Genomic DNA, 21,341 nt, shown 5'->3' with positions numbered 1-21,341 from the left:
ATAATTTCCCTCGCTAGACGCCATACTCTCCTAGGTTGTGAAACCAAGGCTATGACCACCAAAAGCTATGGAGATCAAAGCAAATGGAGACCAAAGCTCTGATACCACTTGTAGGATCGAAAGTATGTCTAGAGGGGGGTGAATAGACTACTTGACCAAATAAAATCTTAACCTTTTCCCAATTTTAGTTCTTGACAGATTTTAGCTATTGTAGGACAAGTCAAGCAATCATCACACAATTCAAGCAAGCATGCAAAGAGTATATTGGCAGCGGAAAGTAAAGCATGCAACTTGCAAGAATGTAAAGGGAAGGATTTGGAGAATTCAAACGCAATTCGAGACACGGATGTTTTTCCCGTGGTTCGGATAGGTGGTGTTATCCTACATCCACGTTGATGGAGACTTCAACCCACAAAGGGTAACGATTGCGCGAGTCCACAAAGGGCTCCACCCACAAAGGGTAACGGTTGTGCGAGTCCACACAGGGCTCGACCCACAAAGGGTCCACGAAGAAGCAACCACCCACAAAGGGTCCATAAAGAAGCAACCTTGTCTATCCCACCATGGCCATCGTCCTCACAGGACTTGCCTCACTAGCGGTAGATCTTCACGAAGTAGGCGATCTCCTTGCCCTTACAAACTCCTTGGTTCAACTCCACAATCTTGTCGGAGGCTCCCAAGTGACACCTAGCCAATCTAGGAGACACCACTCTCCAAGAAGTAACAAATGGTGTGTAGGTAATGAACTCCTTGCTCTTATGCTTCAAATGATAGTCTCCCCAACACTCAACTCTCTCTCATAGGATTTGGATTTTGTGGAAAGAAGATTTGAGTGGAAAGCAACTTGGGAAGGCTAGAGATCAAGATTCATATGGTAGGAATGGAATATCTTGGTCTCAACACATGAGTAGGTGGTTCTCTCTCAGAACATATGAGTTGGAATTGTGTATGTGTTCTGATGGCTCTCTCCACGAATGAAGAGGAGGTGAAGGGGTATATATAGCCTCCACACAAAATCCAACCGTTACACAAAGTTTTCCAATCTCGGTGGGACCGAATCAAAAAACTCAGTCGGACCGAAAAGGTAAACCTAGTGACCGTTAGAGATTTTCGGTGGGACTGACATGCAACTCGATGGGACCGATATGGTTAGGGTTTGGGCATAACGTAATCTCAGTGAGACCGATTACACAAACTCGGTGAGACCGAATTTGGTAATTAGCTAACCAGAGAGTTGGTCAGGCAAACTCGGTGGGACCGATTTGCTCTTTCGGTGAGACCGAAAAGTTACAAAAAGGAAACACTGAATTTACATTACAATCTCGGTGGGACCGATTCGCTCTTTCGGTGAGACCGAAAAGTTACGAAAGGGAAACAGAGAGTTTGCAATCCCATCTCGGTGAGACCGAGATCCCTATCGGTAGAACCGAATTGCTAGGGTTTGGTAGTGGCTTATGACAAGTGAAACTCGGTGGCGCCGGATAGGAAGAATCGGTAGGACCGAGTTTGGCTTAGGGTTTAGGTCATATGTGTATATGGGAAAGTAGTTGAGGGTTTTGGAGCATATCACTAAGCACATGAAGCAAGAGGCTCATTAAGCAACACCTCATCCCTCCTTGATAGTATTGGCGTTTCCTAAAGACTCAATGTGATCTTGGATCACTAAAATATGAAATGAAGAGTCTTGAGCTTTTGAGCTTGAGCCAATCCTTTGTCCTTAGCATTTTGAGGGTTCCACTTTCACATCCATGCCATGCCAATCATTGAGCTTTCCTGAAATAATCATCTTGGAATAGCATTAGCTCAATGAGCTATATGTTGTTATGAATTACCAAAACCACCTAGGGATAGTTGCACTTTCAGCCCCTCGCCCTCAGGAGCCCCTGGTGCTCTACCTTGCGGCCACGCCCTACTCTGCTAGCGCAGCTCTGGTGGCGGTCAGGGAGGAGCGCCGGGCCAAGGCCGCATCGACTGACCAGGCTGAAGCAGAGCGAGGCCAGGAGGGCCTCGCGAGGACCATGACCATAGTCAGAGAGGGGCAGCCGCAGCAGGAGGGCACACCCGGGGCAGGGGAGGCCCCTTCAAACGATCAAGAGTTGGGGGCCCGTTGCCTCAGGAGACGCCTTGACCCTTGGAGGACGCAAGCTGCTTCAGCACCCTCAACCTCATCGATCACCCCGTGTATTTCATCAGCACAGTGCTACGGGACGCGAGGGCATGGTACCCCATGCCTCAAAAGCTCCTCCTCGCGCTATTGGTGGCCTCACGCAAGTTGCGGCACTACTTCCAAGGCTACTCCATCAAGGTCGTCTTGGCATACCCCTTGGAGAGGGTACTCAGGAGCCCCAACTCAACTGGAAGGATCGCTGAATGGAACATCGAACTACAAGAATTTCAGCTGGAATTCAGTACGACCAGGGTCATCAAGGGAGCCGCACTTGCGGATTTCGTGGCAGAATGGGCAGAACCACCGGGTCTCGAGGCAGGCAAAGACCGGTCACTTTCCCCAGGAAGCGAAGCGCCGGACGGCTGGGTCATGTACTTCGATGGGGCGTTCTCCCGACATGGCGCGGGAGCTAGCGCGGTGCTCGTATCCCCCACTCAAGACAAACTCTATTATGCTGTGCAACTCTGCTTCCAGCACGGAGAGAATGTCTCCAACAATATAGCAGAGTACGAAGGCCTGATAGCAGGCTTGAAAGCCGCGATCGCCTTAGGGGTAAAGCGCCTCACCATCAAGGGTGATTCATAGCTCCTCGTCAACTTCTCCAACAAGATATATGAGCCAAAGGACGAGCACATGGAAGCTTACCTCACTGAAGTCCGCAGGATGGAGAAACAGTTCTGGGGGCTGGAGCTGCAGCATGTGCCTCGTGGCACCAATCAGGAGGCCGACGACATTGCCAAGAGGGCGTCTAGGCGGCTGCCGCAGGAACCTGGCGTCTTCGAGGAGCGGCTCTTCAAGCCCTCGGCGGTGCCGTCCCTATCGGGCATGGCTCAACCAAGGGAGGAGCCTCCTCAGCCGCCTGCCTCGGGAGCTCCGGTCTGCGGCCCGGCCTCAGGGGCACGCCTGCTCCTGGCGTTGGAGCCTCAGGAGGGATGTTGGATCCCAGAGCTCAAGGACTACTCGATGCAAGGGATTCTGCCAGAGAACGAGGAGGAGGCGGAGCGTGTGGCACGGCAGGCCACGACTTATTGCATCTAGGATGGCGAGCTCTATAGGAAGCGGCCAAATGACGTGTCCCTACGTTGCATTTCCAGGGAGCAAGGAAAGGAACTGTTGGCAGACATACACAGCGGAGACTGCGGGCACCACTCATCGTCGCGAACCCTCGACAACAAGGCGTTCCGCAGCGGGTTCTACTAGCCCACAGCACTCAACGACGCCGTTGAGCTGGTGAAGGCTTGTGAGGCCTGCCAATTTCACGCTAAACAGATCCATCAGCCTGCGGGGGGTCTGCAGACCATACCCCTCTCATGGCCGTTCGCAATGTGGGGGTTGGACATTCTGGGCCCGTTCCTTCGTGTGCCAGGGGGCTATCGCTACCTCTACGTCGATGTGGACAAGTTCACCAAGTGGGCCGAGGTGGAAGCTGTCCGCACAATCCCGGCAGGCTCGGCAGTCAAGTTCATCAAGGGCCTCGTGAGCCGGTTTTGGGTGCCTCACCGCATCATCACTGACAACGGTTCGCAATTCACCAGTAATCTCTTCAAAACGTATTGTGCTAACCTTGGAACGCAGATATGCTACGCTTCGGTAGCACACCCCCGGAGCAATGGCCAAGCTGAACGAGCCAACGCCGAGGTCCTGAGGGGCCTCAAGGCCAGGACCTTCAAGAAGAAGCTGGAGGCCTGTGGCAGGGGCCGGTACAACGAGCTCCAGTTCGTGCTGTGGTCAATCCACAGGATAGCGACCAAGCCAACTGGCGAGACCCCATTCTTCCTCGTCTATGGAGCAGAGGCTGTTCTCCCTCACAAGGTCAGGTGTCGCTCCGCACGGGTCCTGGCATTCGACGAGGCTCAGCAGGACGCCATGCGGGGGACGGATCTCGTGCTGGGGGAGGAACGCCGTCGGGAAGCCGCACTGCGAGCGGCAAGATATCAACAGGCACTACGACGATACCACTGCCGCAACATCCGCCCCAGGACCCTTGAGGTACGGGATCTCGTGCTCATACGGGTTCTCTCTAGGGAGGGGCTGCACAAGCTCTCTCCCATGTGGGAGGGCCCGTTCAAGGTTGTTCATGTTTCCAGGCCTGGCTCTGCGCGCTTGGAGACTTCGGAGGGAGTACCCATCTAGAACGCATGGAACATTCAACATCTCCGGAGGTTCTACCCCTAAGCGAGGCCTAGCGCCTAGGAAAGGCCCGATGCCTGTGAAGAGGGCCAATGCCTGTGAAGCTATCGCGTTTTGGGAAAGGCCTGGTGCCTGTGAAGAAGGCCAATGCCTGTGAAGCTATCGCGTTTTGGGAAAGGCCCGGTGCCTATGAAGAAGGCCAATGCCTGTGAAGCTATCGCGTTTTGGGAAAGGCCCGGTGCCTGTGAAGAGGGCCAATGCCTGTGAAGCTATCGCGTTTTGGGAAAGGCCCGGTGCCTATGAAGAAGGCCAATGCCTGTGAAGCTAACGCGTTTTGGGAAAGGCCTGGTGCCTGTGAAGAAGGCCAATGCCTGTGAAGCTATCACGTTTTGGGAAAGGCCCGCTGCCTGTGAAGAAGGCAAACGCCTGTGAAGTTCGCCGCCCGTGACACTCTCACGTAATAATGAGTGGGGCTGTACACGCCCCGGAGTCTCCGGAGTGCCGCCCTTGGGCCTCGGGGGCTCCCGCCCACCCCCAGTGGCAGCACTTAGCTCCGCGGTAGTGAGAAGACGTCGAAGACTAGAATAGGTGCTGGACGCGGCTTTTTCATTTGCTTTCTGCAGTTGGCGTGTTTATTCCCGTTTGAAGTCTTATTGGAGTTGTTGGTGTTCCTGGCTTGTGACTCTCTGTCTTTTTCATCCACTCGCCTCATTTTCTCTCGCACAAGTCTCGCGAGGGATGTTCGCGGGCGCCCTCACGAGTGTCTTCCGCCCTGATCGTCTGGAGCTTTCCTGTCTGAGTCCTCTGCGGGAGCACCCCTCCCAGTCCATGCCTCACGGGCATCGCGACACAAACGTAGGACCTAGGCTGATCGCCCCCGCTGCCGGGACCAAAGGTTACCCCTCTAACTAATCCTTGCAGGGCATGAAGCGCACGGCGAGGCCTCAGCCTCCGGAGGCGAGGGCCGCGTCAAGCTCCACCAAGCTCAAATGATCCCCGCACATGGACACGCAGAACGGAAACATAGCGCGGAAATGGCAAAAGCAACGGGACACTTGACAGCAACAGTTCTAACACGCCCCCACGGGGCCTTGTACTACCTTCTTATGCAGGAAAGGAAGGAAACAAAATGGACAAGACCTGTCCAACACCAACCTACAGCAAAAGCTCGAGCTGCTCCTGGGGTTCAGGAGGACGCCTCCTCTCGCTTCACCAGGGCGCAGCGGCGGGTGAACCCGCTGCCTTCACCCAGGCGGGCGCGACGGCGCGGGGGCTGGTCGTGGCCATCGCTGGAGGAGCTGCTGCCTGAGGGAGAGTCACCGAAACTTGGCGAGCCCCGAGCACGGCCGCCGGCACGCCTGGCACTGTCTGGTCGGTGCCGGGGCTGGGCAGGCGGCCGTGGTCACCATCTTCGGGGCAGCACCCAGCGCGGCGACCATCTTCCCCAAACACCGTCACGTAGAGGGTGGCGTCGCCATCGAACTTGAAGTGCAGGGTGCACCACTGACCCAGGCCGCGCGCGCAGGAAAACGTTTGCCAGCCGTGAGTCAGGGCCCCATTTCCGGAAGGGGAGACCTCCAGCGAAGCCCAGAAGGCCCTGCTGCAGCAACCATCCGCCTGGAGCCAGAAGCCGCACCGGGCGCTGGCCGGCAGCTCACCTACGAAGAAGCGGGAGAGCTGGAGCCAGGTGCTGGTCGAGTCCGCCGACCACACGACGAACTCCGGCAGCACCTCCGCCGAGCGAAAGCGCGGCCTGGGGGGCCGCGCGGTCACGACATGCCTCCCCTCGGCAGCCGAGCACTCACCACCGCGCAGGGAACCGCCTCCGTGGCCGCGGGAAGCCGCTGCGGGGCCCACGGGATGCTTGCGACGACGACCCCGGCCGTGCCTGGCCGGGGGGGAGTCAGGCCCTGCCTGGCGGGCCTTTCCCTTCTCTGTGGCCGAGAATCTCTTCGGAGCCATGAGAACGGCGAGTGGCCGAGAAGAAGAAGGGAGTAGCAGAAAGGGGTGAACTAAGGAAGCTCACACGGCCCCGTACTTATAGCCGGGGAAGCCAACCGCCGAGCACCATGACCTCAGGTAATCATGACCCATATCTCTGCATGCAGGGACTTGTCAAGTCGTGTAGTTACCGATGAAGCTATGTACCTAGGGTAGGGCCATGGACCTGTCCAAACTGACCTACCCAAGGACACCTCCAGAAGAAATCACATTTCAATCGACTTGGCGGTGTTTCACTCGACGGACTCGAAGACACTCGACCAAGAAGCAACCACTCGACCAAGATCCAACCACCCGACGGCCAGGAGACCTAAAGTCACTCCGCACGCTAACGGTCGGTCATTAAGTAGCTTTTATGGTCATCATAGCACTTTATTAGGGGCGTTACCAGTAACGCCCGACCTTAATGTACTTAAAACCCTACATAACTGAGGGCCGGAGGGGTTTGGCGGACTCTATATAAGCCACCCCCTCCTCAGTGTAAATGGTTCGCACCCCTGTAATTCATACTCTCATAATCCAGTCGACCGCCTCCGAGCTCCGAGACGTAGGGCTATTAATTCCTCCGAGAAGGGCCTGAACTCGTAAACCTTGCATTCTTACAACTTCTCCATAGCTAAGATCTTGCCTCTCCATACTTACCCCCCTACACTACTGTCAGACTTGGAACCACGATAGTTGGCACCCACCGTGGGGCCGGTGTTTTAGCGTTTGTTGGAGGAGTTGCGACCTTTTCCGACCCGAATCATCATGGTTTTCGGCAGAGTTTTGGTGGAGGGCCGCGAGATCCGTCTCGGTGCGCTCACGTTCATCGTCGACGACTCTGCTTGGCTCCAGGAGGCACCGCTCAACGTGGACGCACTCCCTGTTCGCGGGGCAACGCACTTTAGCGCGTGCGTCCGCGGCGTTCTCCTGCGGCAACCGGTCGGCTCCAGTGTTGTCCTCCCTCCCTGTTTCCCACCGGCGCAAGCACTCCGGTCGGTCGAGACTTCAGCGGTGGGTCAGACATGCGGTGGCACGTCAGTCGGCCACCCCGCAAGTCGCGGCGATCGAGCCCGACGAATCCCTCTACGGCCTGTTCAACCTGTCGACTGGCTCCGCAGAGACCACATCCGAGTGCGACAGCAGCGATCCGGCGGCGGAGGTTCTGATGGTCGATGGACCGCCCAGTCCTCCCAGTTTTCCCCGCACCGACGGAGGCGCGAGTGGAGGCGGCCCGTCGCGTCCCCATGAGGAGTATCTTCCCGAGCCTCTCACGTCGCTGCAGAGAGAAGAACTTCGCCGCCGGAACGTGGATGCACTGCACTCCTATCATTGGAGAAATCCCCGAGGCTCGCGCCTTGGAAGACGCGTGCCTGGCAAACTTGGCCGAGCGCACTCGACTGGAGAACCTCCAGCGAGCACTCGACGAGCGTGCGCGACAACGGGTTCCCGAATCCAGTCGACGTCAGCTCTTCCCGCCCCTGCAGGTATATCGAACTCCGATTCGGAATTTAGCAGCTGCGGCCCGTATAGCGGAGTCGATTCAGCCTTCCCAGTCGGAGGCTGGCAGAGGCTTGCTGTAGATCAGAGCGTTACTCTGGGCAGCAGGAGACCAGAATTCCGTTGTTTCTCAGTCGCGGAATAGGATTCACAGCAGATCCGTTGCCGCGGACACAGTCCAGTAGGCTCACAGCCCGAGATCGCCCCTGAGGCGTGAGGGACATGGAGACCGGCGTGACTAGTATGGGAACCATGAGCTGTATGATCACCGAGTCGATCGTGACGGTCGACGTCGAGTGCCCACGCCTCCCCCGAGGAGCGGGTCGTATGTGCCTCGCCAGCAGGATGACAGGCGCCCTCATAGTGGTGGGCGAAGGATTCCAGTCGACCCTAGAGGGCCAGGCTTTGATGCGAGATCCATTCTCGTCCAAGGTTTGGTCGACAGGAACAGGGCTCACCGAGAAGGTCACGACAGAGATGCACCTACCAGCAGCAGAGTACATGTTTCGGGGCCAGAGTGCTTTAGTAGAGTCATCAGGGCCGCTGTGATTCCTCCCAACTTTAGGTTGGCGACTGGAGTCAGTAAGTTCACTGGCGAGTCCAAGCCCGATACTTGGCTTGAGGACTACCGAGTGGCCATCCAGATTGGCGGCGGCAATGATGAAGTGGCCATGAAGCACCTGCCTCTCATGTTGGAGGGCTCGGCCAGAGCGTGGCTGAACCAGTTAGCGCCTAGCAGCATTTACACTTGGGAAGATCTCTCCCGAGTGTTCGTCACCACATTTGAAGGCACATGCAAGCGACCGGCAGGGCTGACGGAACTGCGGTCTTGCGTGCAGAAGTGTCGCGACCGGCTTTCCGGGTATTAATTTCCAGAAAGTGGTCGTTGTGCTCACCAGCCCCAGGATTACTGTTAGCTGATGAGGCACCAACTTGATACAAAATTCCAAGCAAAAATACAAAATGTATAGTACAAGACCATTGTGGCCTATGAGTACATCAAATGGTTTATAGTGGTTGATGGCGGAAGCGGTCTGTGGTTCACCATGGTCTATGGGACTCCATTTCCCACAAGAACAGCTGACCAGGTTAACTCCTATCTTCGCGAGGCTGCTATCACCGTTGCTTAGGTCCCGAGGCTGTCATTGCCACGCTCCTCTCCAAGCAAGCAATCTGGCCAAGACAATAGCCAGGGACAAGCCAGTGAGTACTTTGAATGTACTCGCAAACATTAAGAACACAGGTATAATATAATTGATCAACATACACTGAAATATTCTATGATCACATCGTCAGTCATAAATAAAATCTTGATGCATACAAGCAGGTTATTTATATGCAACCGGAAAATGCAATGACAGAATAGAAATAAAATGCACCGATCGGATGCCTGAAGCGACGTCCCGAAAGGATAGTAAAAGTGAGCATGCCTCAGTCGGGCGTCTTAGCGACAGCACGTAAGGGGCTTATAAAGTAAATAAAATAACAAGCATGCCATAGTCGGGCGTCTGAGCGACGCCACATAAAGGGCTTATGAGAAAATGAAATAACAAACATGCCACAGTCGGGCGTCTGAGCGACGCCACATAAAGGGCTTATGAGAAAATGAAATAACAAACATGCCACAGTCGGGCGTCTGAGCGACGCCACATAAAGGGCTTATATGAAAATGAAATAACGAACATGCCACAGTCGGGCGTCTGAGCGACGCCGCATAAATGGCTTATATGAAAATGAAATAACGAACATGCCACAGTCGGGCGTCTGAGCGACACCGCATAAAGGGCTTTTAATCATAGTGAATATCCAGGAGGTGGTACCGTCCTAGGGATATTCATTATTTCAAACAATGCAAATGGTTAGTCCATAATGATAACAATCATAACCATCATATATCACATGTCATCATCAATATTTGAGTTTAGTGGTTTCTCCTCCGAAGACCGACACTAAGACCGACACTTGACCCATCCCAGACTGTAATCCTTAACCATGGACACGGCTATTCGAATAGGTTTAATATCTCTGCAGAGGGTGTACTCTTTACCCACGAGTAAGGGATTTCTTTAGTTCATCGGAACTAATTCCATCTACGGTCTTTTAGTTGAAAACACGCCTGACTTGCACACACCAGCTTAACTTTACTCGTGTCTGGAATCACCCATGACACCTGTTAAGCAAAACTCTAAGTGGGGAGGCTACAACCTCGCGTAGCATGGGATCAAATTTCTATCGCGCGCTCTAAGGGGTGCCCCCCTCTCGGTCCCAACCGGAAACACCTATGCCCCCGGACCAGGTGGCATGCCTACTGGCTACAACCGGTATCTTCCACCATGGCCTCTCTGTACGGTGTGTGCTTGAAAGGGTTGACGACTTACTGAATCGTACCCTACCTGCGGCAGGGACAAGTGGTAGTACAAAACAAGTATGGGGGTTACTGGAACAAGACTTGATCTACGGTCGACTCAGGAGGTTTATGAATTCCCTGCATGACATGTATAACAAATATATTTCAACCAACAGAATCACCACCCATTATACAATACTATGCCATACCGGACATAACCGTCCCGACGGAGACCGGCGACAAGCTCACGCCTACCCAAGGCAGAGGCTTTCCCGGGTTCCTTTCCAGCATGCATGCAAGGCACATGAGGATGATTAACCTCACATGTATATTCATTTCCAACAGCAAGGAAATCACTAATATGCATCCATGCAAATGATCATATCACCACATAAAATAACGAGTTCTTCGAAATGAGGTGATGTTATAAACGTGTCAACTAACACACCAAAAATATTATTCCGGGGTTCAGAATGCTTGCCTTCAAGTTGTGGAGGGGTGAGGTGCTCTCCAAAACTTTTGAAAGTTTTCTTCTCTCTCTCCAAAATCCTATTTAAAATATATTTGAATTAACACACAATTACAAAACAGCACGAAAAAAAGTTGTTTGAATTTTTTTGAAATAAATCTTAAAATAAACTAGACAAAATTTGAGGAAGGTAGGAAAAAGAATCAATTCATTTGGAGTTATATTTAAAAAGTTATAGGCAGTCAAAGTTGTGGTCAAATCTGTTTTTAAAATAAAACAGAAAAGAAAACGTTTCAGAGGGGAATACGCTTTCACACAGAGGAGATGTACTTGAGCTTTTACGCCTCCACTTATCCAGCGTGGACGGCGCGTGAGTCACTGACAGTGGGCCCGGGGGACCCACTGGTGAGGTTTGACTAGTCGGCCTCCCTCCTCTTCCTCTGCCCCGAGTGGAGGCGGGACTCCGGCGATGCTCGCCGGCGAACGGTGGCACCGTTCAGGAAACGGAGGTCACCCGCGGGCTCAGGGGATCGAGGCGGTCACTCCGGTAGTCGCTGCGGTCTCGGGGGTGGACGGAGCTGCCGGCGGCGAGCTCTGCAGCGGACGGTGGCCGTCGGGCAAAGTGATTTTTCTCCCGCGGCGAGTCCCAGTCAAAATCGAGCAGGGGGGACGATACACTAGGAGGAGAGGGAGTTCCTGGTGGAGAGAGTGGAGAGGGGGAGGTTCTGGTGGCGCCGGAATGGCCGGGGCAGTGGCGGTGGCTCCAGTCGTCGGAGGTGGGGAAGAACACCTCCCCGGGTCGATTAGCTGCCATGGAGGAACTAGGGGAGCATGCTGAGGCTGCCTCGCGAACGGAACGTGCTCGGGGGCCTCTCTTTATAGCACGTCCAAGTCGGTTCGCGGCGGCCGTGGATAAGTTCGCCGGCGAACCGCCCTACTGTGCTGCAGGGCGACGTGGCGGTGGCTGGTCGGCTCCAGGAGCTGCCGACGAACGCTCCACTGTCCATGGAGGCGAGCTGGCGCGCTGTGGTGGTCGGGACGGTGCCGACCATGGCAGGAGCGGGTGCGGCCGCGGCCGTGCCGCCAAGAGAGCTCTTGTGGTGGCGTTGTAGGGCGCCAGGGGGCTGTCGGGGCCTTTGGCGTGACGCGGCGAGAGGGAGAGGATCAGGATGAGCTCGGGGAAGTTTATCCAGGGCGTGCTGGCTCGGGCGCGAGCACGTGCAAAACGTGTGCTCTGCTCGCGCTCCGGGCGTGCACGGCATTCGTTCGATGAAATGCCAGGGCGACCAAAACTGCTAGACGGCTAATGCAAATCCACAGGCCTAGGTTAGAGACCGTTAGTAAGCCACTAGACAACTTGGTTAGGACAGGTGGGAAAGTTCACAACACAAACTTACAAACATGCCAAATCTGTTCATGCCCACAGGGTGTTTGTCAAAATGCCAGAGGCATCTAGGCAGTTCTTGGAGGGGCCAAAATCTCCAGATAGAAGTCTCTTTGGATGTACAAGAGGGTGGTGAGGTTAGTTTGTAAAAAGCACAAACTTGTTAGTGCAAGTTTTGCAAAACTACAGTTCTGGACAGGAGATAAATGGCATCATTTCATGAACCAAAAACATTCCAATGGGTGCATGCTCCTGGACTTAGGGGTTTGGTAGGGCTGTCTACAAGTAGGAGAAGGCACAAGGTTACTGGAGCAAAAATAAATAGGGTTGCAGTAGAAATCACAAGGCTGGACCAGAATGGAAAAGAGGTTGATTCACTCAAAATTTTCGAAGAACAGCACTAGGTTTTTGCATAATGTTGAATCATATGTTACTATCAACATCCCATAATTTTGGTGGAGGCTAGAAAGAAATATCTAAATGGGTTGTAGTGCAAAATTGCACTCTGGACCAGAGAAGAAAAATTGATGTAGAGCTCAAAATATTACAAGAATAAAAGATATTTTTGCATAAAAGTGATTTAAAAACATCACATGACATCTCCAAATTTTGGTTGGAACTTTAAGTGAATTTATCAAATGGTTTTAGTTCAAATATGGCCATGTAACCTTGGAAAAACCATTTTCAAGAAAATAAAGATCAAGCAAATTAATTATGTAATTAGTTCTACTAATAAAAGAAAAGTTTTTCTTGAGAGGTTAAACAAGTCCAATAACATATTTGAAAAGTTTTCACTTTGGGGAAAAACTCCATAAATCAAGGGAGGAAAAGGTTCAAAAATAAAAAGGGAGCCCAGAAAATAAAAGTTTTAATTTCCTGGCAAAAATTTTAATTAATAAAACAAGGTCAAAAATTTGGGGTGTCACAACACTACCCCCCCCCCTTAAGAAAAATCTCGTCCTCGAGATTTGATAAGGGTTGTTTTTTCGAAAATATCTTTCCTGTTAGTTGGAACCAAAAAGCTTACTCATAGCACAAACTTTGTGTGGCCGGGGTTGGTTTTTGGTACGCTCGAAGTAAAATGCAACCGTTCACCGACGTACACAAGCATGGTAAAAAAATCGAGGCGCTCAAGCAAACATCATTCAATCATGGTGACACACAAATACAGGGCGTGGCCGTACTAAGGCTCGGTACTAATCGAGTAAATTAGTCTACCTCGTTCATATCCAAGCGGGTGTGCCTTGTGGATGTCGAGGCTTCTCCTCTGGTCTCACTGTCGGGATTAGCTGGAGTGGGTTGAGGGGCTGCAGGCTCGGGGTAGCGATGATGACCATCTCGGGGATTGTTGGCCACAACCCCGTTGGAGTGTGCTCCCAAGAGGCGACGAGGCACTTCTGGGGTCATCAAAGCACCTTGGCCGATGGCTGGGGCAGATCTTAGGGACTCGATCGGGTGTCCAAACAGCACGACTGGGTTGTCGGCGTTGGGCTCGTTCTCTTCTCTCGCCGGGGCTCGACGAACCAGCTCTCCACGAGCTGCGATTAGATCAATGGTGATTTGATCGAACAGTTCCTCTAGTGCACCTACCTAGCGCACTAGATGCAACAATGCAGGATCTGTCTCATGATCTCCGTTGGAAACTTGGGGTGACCTACCATACCCTTCACGTCAGGGGTAGTAGTGGAACGAGCGACAGTTAACTCTGGGCGACAAGTGTCGGAGATGAACTATAGCCTCTCGAGCAGCTAGTTGGATGGCTTGAGGCTCAAAGGAAGTTGTCCTTCCGGTGAACCTGTAGGGGCGCTTGGGCGCTAGACCCCTACCGTAGATGTGTACAGTGGCCCAGAATTGTTGGCTCTCACTGCTCATGGGTCCTTGGTACACAACATATTCCGGGGGCTCTTTTAACGCATAGGCACGACGGGTGAGGTTTGCGAGTATGGTCACAAAGCCTCCAAGGTTGGTTGCTGTGATCTCATTGTGCATGACGGGGCCAGGCATTAAGGCTCGGTTTGGGTAGAGGTTGTGCAGTGTTGGGTTGAGGCTAGCGTGCCCTTTTATAGAAAAGGGGACGGAGTCTTCCTTCGCACGCTTGCGAAAAAGACTATTCAGGATTCGGTCACTAGCGCATGAGCGACAGGTTAGGTTGATAGGTTGGGCACCGACTGCCAAAAGGTGTTGGGTCACTGTGTGGCTATCTTGCATGAGAAGCTTGGCTGGGGTTTGGTTTGCCTAAGTTTATAGACCCGGCTAAGATAGGATTAGCCAATGGTCAGCCTGGCTCTGATACCAAGTCTGTCGTGACCGGCTTTCCGGGTATTAATTTCCAGAAAGTGGCCGTTGTGCTCACCAGCCCCTGGATTACTGTTAGCTGATGAGGCACCAACTTGATACAAAATTCCAAGCAAAAATACAAAATGTGTAGTACAAGACCATTGTGGCCTATGAGTACATCAAATGGTTTATAGTGGTTGATGGCGGAAGCGGTCTGTGGTTCACCATGGTCTATGGGACTCCATTTCCCACAGGAACAGCTGACCAGGTTAACTCCTATCTTCGCGACGCTGCTATCACTGTTGCTAAGATCCCGAGGCTGTCATTGCCAGGCTCCTCTCCAAGCAAGCAATCTGGCCAAGACAATAGCCAGGGACAAGCCAGTGAGTACTTTGAATGTACTCGCAAACATTAAGAACACAGGTATAATATAATTGATCAACATACACTGAAATATTCTATGATCACATCGTCAGTCATAAATAAAATCTTGATGCATACAAGCAGGTTATTTATATGCAACCGGAATATGCAATGACAGAATAGAAATAAAATGCACCGATCGGATGCCTGAAGCGACGTCTCGAAAGGATAGTAAAAGTGAGCATGCCTCAGTCGGGCGTCTTAGCGACACCACGTAAGGGGCTTATAAAGTAAATAAAATATCAAGCATGCCACAGTCGGGCGTCTGAGCGACGCCACATAAAGGGCTTATGAGAAAATGAAATAACAAACATGCCACAGTTGGGCGTCTGAGCGACGCCACATAAAGGGCTTATGAGAAAATGAAATAACAAACATGCCACAGTCGGGCGTCTGAGCGACGCCACATAAAGGGCTTATATGAAAATGAAATAACGAACATGCCACAGTCGGGCGTCTGAGCGACGCCGCATAAAGGGCTTATATGAAAATGAAATAACGAACATGCCACAGTCGGGCGTCTGAGCGACGCCGCATAAAGGGCTTTTAATCATAGTGAATATCCAGGAGGTGGTACCGTCCCAGGGATATTCATTATTTCAAACAATGCAAATGGTTAGTCCATAATGATAACAATCATAACCATCATATATCACATGTCATCATCAATATTCGAGTTTAGTGGTTTCTCCTCCGAAGACCGACACTAAGACCGACACTTGACCCATCCCAGACTGTAATCCTTAACCATGGACACGGCTATTCGAATAGGTTTAATATCTCTGCAGAGGGTGTACTCTTTACCCACGAGTAACGGATTTCTTTAGTTCATCGGAACTAATTCCGTCTACGGTCTTTTAGTTGAAAACACGCCTGACTTGCACACACCAGCTTAACTTTACTCATGTCTGGAATCACCCATGACACCTGTTAAGCAAAACTCTAAGTGGGGAGGCTACAACCTCGTGTAGCATGGGATCAAATTTCTATCGCGCGCTCTAAGGGGTGCCCCCCTCTCGGTCCCAACCGGAAACACCCATGCCCCCGGACCAGGTGGCATGCCTACTGGCTACAACCGGTATCTTCCACCATGGCCTCTCTGTACGGTGTGTGCTTGAAAGGGTTGACGACTTACTGAACCGTACCCTACCTGCGGCAGGGACAAGTGGTAGTACAAAACAAGTATGGGGGTTACTGGAACAAGACTTGATCTACGGTCGACTCAGGAGGTTTATGAATTCCCTGCATGACATGTATAACAAATATATTTCAACCAACAGAATCACCACCCATTATACAATACTATGCCATACCGGACATAACCGTCCCTACGGAGACCGGCGACAAGCTCATGCCTACCCAAGGCAGAGGCTTTCCCGGGTTCCTTTCCGGCATGCATGCAAGGCACATGAGGATGATTAACATCACATGTATATTCATTTCCAACAGCAAGGAAATCACTAATATGCATCCATGCAAATGATCGTATCACCACATAAAATAATGAGTTCTCCGAAATGAGGTGGTGTTATAAACGTGTCAACTAACACACCAAAAATATTATTCCAGGGTTCAGAATGCTTGCCTTCAAGTTGTGGAGGGGTGAGGTGCTCTCCAAAACTTTTGAAAGTTTTCTTCTCTCTCTCCAAAATCCTATTTAAAATATATTTGAATTAACACACAATTCCAAAACAGCACAAAAAAAAGTTGTTTGAATTTTTTTGAAATAAATCTTAAAATAAACTAGACAAAATTTGAGGAAGGTAGGAAAAAGAATCAATTCATTTTGAGTTATATTTAAAAAGTTATAGGCAGTCAAAGTTGTGGTCAAAATCTGTTTTTAAAACAAAACTGAAAAGAAAACGTTTCAGAGGGGAATACGCTTTCACACGGAGGAGACGTACTTGAGCTTTTACGCCTCCACTTATCCAGCGTGGACGGCGCGTGAGTCACTGACAGTGGGCCCGGGGGACCCACTGGTGAGGTTTGACTAGTCGGCCTCCCTCCTCTTCCTCTGCCCCGAGTGGAGGCGGGACTCCGGCGATGCTCGCCGGCGAACGGTGGCACCGTTCGGGAAACGGAGGTCACCCGCGGGCTCAGGGGATCGAGGCGGTCACTCCGGTAGTCGCTGCGGTCTCGGGGGTGGACGGAGCTGCCGGCGGCGAGCTCTGCAGCGGACGGTGGCCGTCGGGCAAAGTGATTTTTCTCCCGCGGCGAGTCCCGGTCAAAATCGAGCAGGGGGGACGATACACTAGGAGGAGAGGGAGTTCCTGGTGGAGAGAGTGGAGAGGGGGAGGTTCTGGTGGCGCCGGAATGGCCGGGGCAGTGGCGGTGGCTGCAGTCGTCGGAGGTGGGGAAGAACACCTCCCCGGGTCGATTAGCTGCCATGGAGGAACTAGGGGAGCATGCTGAGGCTGCCTCGCGAACGGAACGTGCTCGGGGGCCTCTCTTTATAGCACGTCCAAGTCGGTTCGCGGCGGCCGTGGATAAGTTCGCCGGCGAACCGCCCTACTGTGCTGCAGGGCGTTGTGGCGGTGGCTGGTCGGCTCTAGGAGCTACCGACGAACGCTCCACTATCCATGGAGGCGAGCTGGCGCGCTGTGGTGGTCGGGGTGGTGCCGACCATGGCAGGAGTGGGTGCGGCCGCGGGCGTGCCGCCAAGAGAGCTCTTGTGGCGGCGCTGTAGGGCGCCAGGGGGCTGTCGGGGCCTTTGGCGTGACGCGGCGAGAGGGAGAGGATCAGGATGAGCTCGGGGAAGTTTATCCAGGGCGTGCTGGCTCGGGCGCGAACACGTGCAAAACGCGTGCTCTGCTCGCGCTCCGGGCGTGCACGGCATTCGTTCGATGAAATGCCAGGGCGACCAAAACTGCTAGACGGCTAATGCATCCACAGGCCTAGGTTAGAGACCGTTAGTAAGCCACTAGACAACTTGGTTAGGACAGGTGGGAAAGTTCACAACACAAACTTACAAACATGCCAAATCTGTTCATGCCCACAGGGTGTTTGTCAAAATGCCAGAGGCATCTAGGCATTTCTTGGAGGGGCCAAAATCTCCAGATAGAAGTCTCTTTGGATGTACAAGAGGGTGGTGAGGTTAGTTTGTAAAAAGCACAAACTTGTTAGTGCAAGTTTTGCAAAACTACAGTTCTGGACAGGAGATAAATGGCATCATTTCATGAACCAAAAACATTCCAATGGGTGCATGCTCCTGGACTTAGGGGTTTGGTAGGGCTGTCTACAAGTAGGAGAAGGCACGAGGTTACTGGAGCAAAAATAAATAGGGTTGAAGTAGAAATCACAAGGCTGGACCAGAATGGAAAAGAGGTTGATTCACTCAAAATTTTCAAAGAACAGCACTAGGTTTTTGCATAATGTTGAATCATATGTTACTATCAACATCCCATAATTTTGGTGGAGGCTAGAAAGAAATATCTAAATGGGTTGTAGTGCAGCACTCTGGACCAGAGAAGAAAAATTGATGTAGAGCTCAAAATATTACAAGAATAAAAGATATTTTTGCATAAAAGTGATTTAAAAACATCACATGACATCTCCAAATTTTGGTTGGAACTTTAAGTGAATTTATCAAATGGTTGTAGTTCAAATATGGCCATGTAACCTTGGAAAAACCATTTTCTAGAAAATAAAGATCAAGCAAATTAATTATGTAATTAGTTCTACTAATAAAAGAAAAGTTTTTCTTGAGAGGTTAAACAAGTCCAATAACATATTTGAAAAGTTTTCACTTTGGGGGAAAACTCCATAAATCAAGGGAGGAAAAGGTTCAAAAATAAAAAGGGAGCCCAGAAAATAAAAGTTTTAATTTCCTGGCAAAATTTTTAATTAATAAAACAAGGTCAAAAATTTGGGGTGTCACAAGAAGCCGAATGAAACTTTGAGGGATTACATCCAGAGGTGGATCACGTTACATCACTCGGTGGAGAATGTGCCTGACCACCAAGCAGTTTGTGCCTTCAAGGAAGGCGTCAAGTACAGAGAACTGAATTTGAAATTCGGTCGAACCGGAGATATGTCCCTGAATAGGATGATGGAGATTGCCACCAAGTATGCTAATGGTGAAGATGAGGATCGACTTAGGAGTGGCAAGCTCAAGTTAGTCGCCCAAGAAACCGGAGGAAATTCCAATCGGAAACAGAAGCGGAAAGCCGAGCCAGTGGCTCCCGGGGAAGCCTTGGCTTTAACCCAAGGAAAGTTTAAAGGGAAACCTAAAGGACCTTGGAACCCCAAAAAGGTTAAAGACCAGGACAGAAATGATGTGTTGGACTTACCATGTCTCGTCCACACAAAGAAAGATGAAGAGGGTAATTTCATTTACCCGAAACATACCACTCGACAGTGTTGACTCTTGATCCAGCAGTTCCAGGGCAAGCAGCCCAAAGGTAAGGAAAAGGAGTCAGACAAGGTCGAGGACAAAGAAGACAGTGACGACGGATACCCTCAGATCAATTTCACTCTGATGATTTTTGCCGATGTTGAAAGCAAAAGTCGACTGAAAGTTATTAACCGAGAGGTGAATATGGTCGCTCCGGCGACACCTAGTTACCTGAAATGGTCTCAGACTGCCATAACATTCGACCAGTCCGACCACCCAACGCACATCGCCACCACTGGGGGGCAAGCTTTGGTGGTCGACCCAGTTGTTGAAGGCACTCGCCTAAGTTTGAAAAAATCCTACCGAGTGGGGAGAAGCCCTCCCACTCGGAGGCTTAGTTGCAGTCCAGTACTCGCCTAAGTTCTCTCGCTTGAGGACTTAGCTGGAGTCAGGCACTCGCCTAAGTTTGAAAAAATCCTACCGAGTGGAGAGCAGCCCTCCCACTCGGGGGCTTAGCTGCAGTCCAGTACTCGCCTAAGTTCTCTCGCTTGAGGACTTAGCTGCAGCCAGGCACTCGCCTAAGTTTGAAAAAATCCTACCGAGTGGAGAGTAGCCCTCCCACTCGGGGACTTAGCTGCAGTCCAGTACTCGCCTAAGTTCTCTCGCTTGAGGACTTAGCTGCAGTCAGGCACTCGCCTAAGTTTGAAAAAATCCTACCGAGTGGAGAGCAGCCCTCCCACTCAGGGGCTTAGCTGCAGTCCAGTACTCGCCTAAGTTCTCTCGCTTGAGGACATAGCTGCAGTCAGGCACTCGCCTAAGTTTGAAAAAATCCTACCGAGTGGAGAGCAGCCCTCCCACTCAGGGGCTTAGCTGCAGTCCAGTACTCGCCTAAGTTCTCTCGCTTGAGGACTTAGCTGCACTCAGGCACTCACCTAAGTTTGAAAAAATCCTACCGAGTGGAGAGCAGCCCTCCCACTCGGGGGCTTAGCTGCAGTCCAGTACTCGCCTAAGTTCTCTCTCTTGAGGACTTAGCTGCAGTCAGGCACTCGCCTAAGTTTGAAAAAATCCTACCGAGTGGAGAGCATCCCTCCCACTCGGGGGCTTAGCTGCAGTCCAGTACTTGCCTAAGTTCTCTCTCTTGAGGACTCAGCTGCAGTCAGGCACTCGCCTAAGTTTGAAAAACAAAAAATCCTACCGAGTGGAGAGCAGCCCTCCCACTCGGAGGCTTAGCTGCAGTCCAGTACTCGCCTAAGTTCTCTCGCTTGAGGACTTAGCTGCAGTCAGGCACTCGCCTAAGTTTGAAAAATCCTACCGAGTGGAGAGCAGTCCTCCCACTCGGGGGCTTAGCTGCAGTCTGGTACTTGCCTAAGTTTTCTCGTTTGAAGACTTAACTGCGGTCAGGTACTCGCCTAAGTACGAAACACATCCCGCTCTACAGTAACAAGCTGCAGATCGACGGCCACCTCCTCCTTGGAGAGCTTTGCCACAAATACAACATGCACTCCATCCTGCTCTGCAGTAACAAGGTGCAGGTCGACTGCTACCTTCCCCTTCGGAGCCGCGCCACAAGTACAAAAAAGTTGTCTCGAAAGAAGAACTATTTCCACTCGATGGGGGATTCATAAAGATATTCAACGATAAACCGAGTTCAGATAAATCCTAAAGGGTCTGGACCATAGGTCAAAGTGCTCAGGCATTCAGCCCGAAAGAGTTTAACACTTACAAAAACCACTCGGCATTTCGAGGCAAATTTAAGGTGGGGCATAAAAGTTTGTTCACTCCGCAGGAGGAGGGCTGGCAGGCTCGATGAACTCGTCCAGGTCGACGCCATCGGCAATCCAAGTGGCGACAGCAATGAAAGTCTCCATAAAAGTTTGGAAGTCGTGCTTTTGGGTGTTGGTGACCTTGATTGCGGCCAGCTTATCTTGTCGCACCTCCTTGCAGTGGACACGAACCAAAGACAGAGCCACATCAGCGCCACACCAAGCAGAAGACTTCTTCCACTCCTGCACTCGGTCAGGGATTCCGTTAAGTCGAGTCATTAGAGACTCGAGATCGTTTTGGAGTGTGGCCTCTGGCCAAAGTGCCGGGTCGATCCGTGACATGGCGACCTTCAGTCGAGCCAAGTAGTCCACGGCACCGTCGATGCGAGATTCCAGTCGGAGCAGATTCATGGCAGTTTCATCTTTCACGGGAGAGTTGATTGGATCCAAACCTGGTTCGATCCGCCCAGTCTCCTCTTCAAAGTTCTGGCAAAACTCTGCATTCACGATCCAAGGATAAGTCAATTTTCGTACACTGAGTCGACACAAAAAAAAATCAGTCGGA

Source organism: Triticum urartu, chromosome 4A, assembly GCF_056163025.1.
Source record: "Triticum urartu cultivar PI428250 chromosome 4A, HENAU_Tu73, whole genome shotgun sequence".
Classification (NCBI taxonomy): Eukaryota; Viridiplantae; Streptophyta; class Magnoliopsida; order Poales; family Poaceae; genus Triticum; species Triticum urartu.
Note: the sequence above shows the minus strand (reverse complement) of the source record.